This window comes from Haliaeetus leucocephalus, unplaced genomic scaffold (assembly GCF_000737465.1).
Source record: "Haliaeetus leucocephalus isolate CR32 unplaced genomic scaffold, Haliaeetus_leucocephalus-4.0 Scaffold245, whole genome shotgun sequence".
NCBI classification, from domain to species: Eukaryota; Metazoa; Chordata; class Aves; order Accipitriformes; family Accipitridae; genus Haliaeetus; species Haliaeetus leucocephalus.
Genome location: NW_010972681.1, coordinates 124,924 through 125,175, shown reverse-complemented (window position 1 = coordinate 125,175; position 252 = coordinate 124,924). Strand labels below are relative to the sequence as shown.

General features: G+C 61.1%; 1 protein-coding gene across 1 annotated transcript in view; it reads right to left on the bottom strand.

Annotated features, from left to right (window-relative positions):
* Positions 1-252, bottom strand: part of AUP1 (ancient ubiquitous protein 1) — a 19,938-nt gene that overhangs the window by 4,660 nt on the left and 15,026 nt on the right. The window lies entirely within an intron of this gene.

Here is a 252-nt window from a genome sequence, read left to right as displayed (position 1 = left end):
TAAACGCCATTTGCCGTCCACCACATTGGTGTCTGTGAGCTGATGGCCCGAGCGGCCTGGGGTTGGTCACTGTGCCGTTCCTGAACCAGGTCGCCACGCCACTGAAGGCAACAAGTGGTGCCGAAACCCGGGAGACTCACCTGGAATCGGGTGAACGGCAGCCGGAGCGGCAGGACCAGCCCGGCAGGGAGGACGCTCCCGGACCAACAAGGAGGATGGAAGCCCTTGTGAAGGTCGTATCGCAATTACATA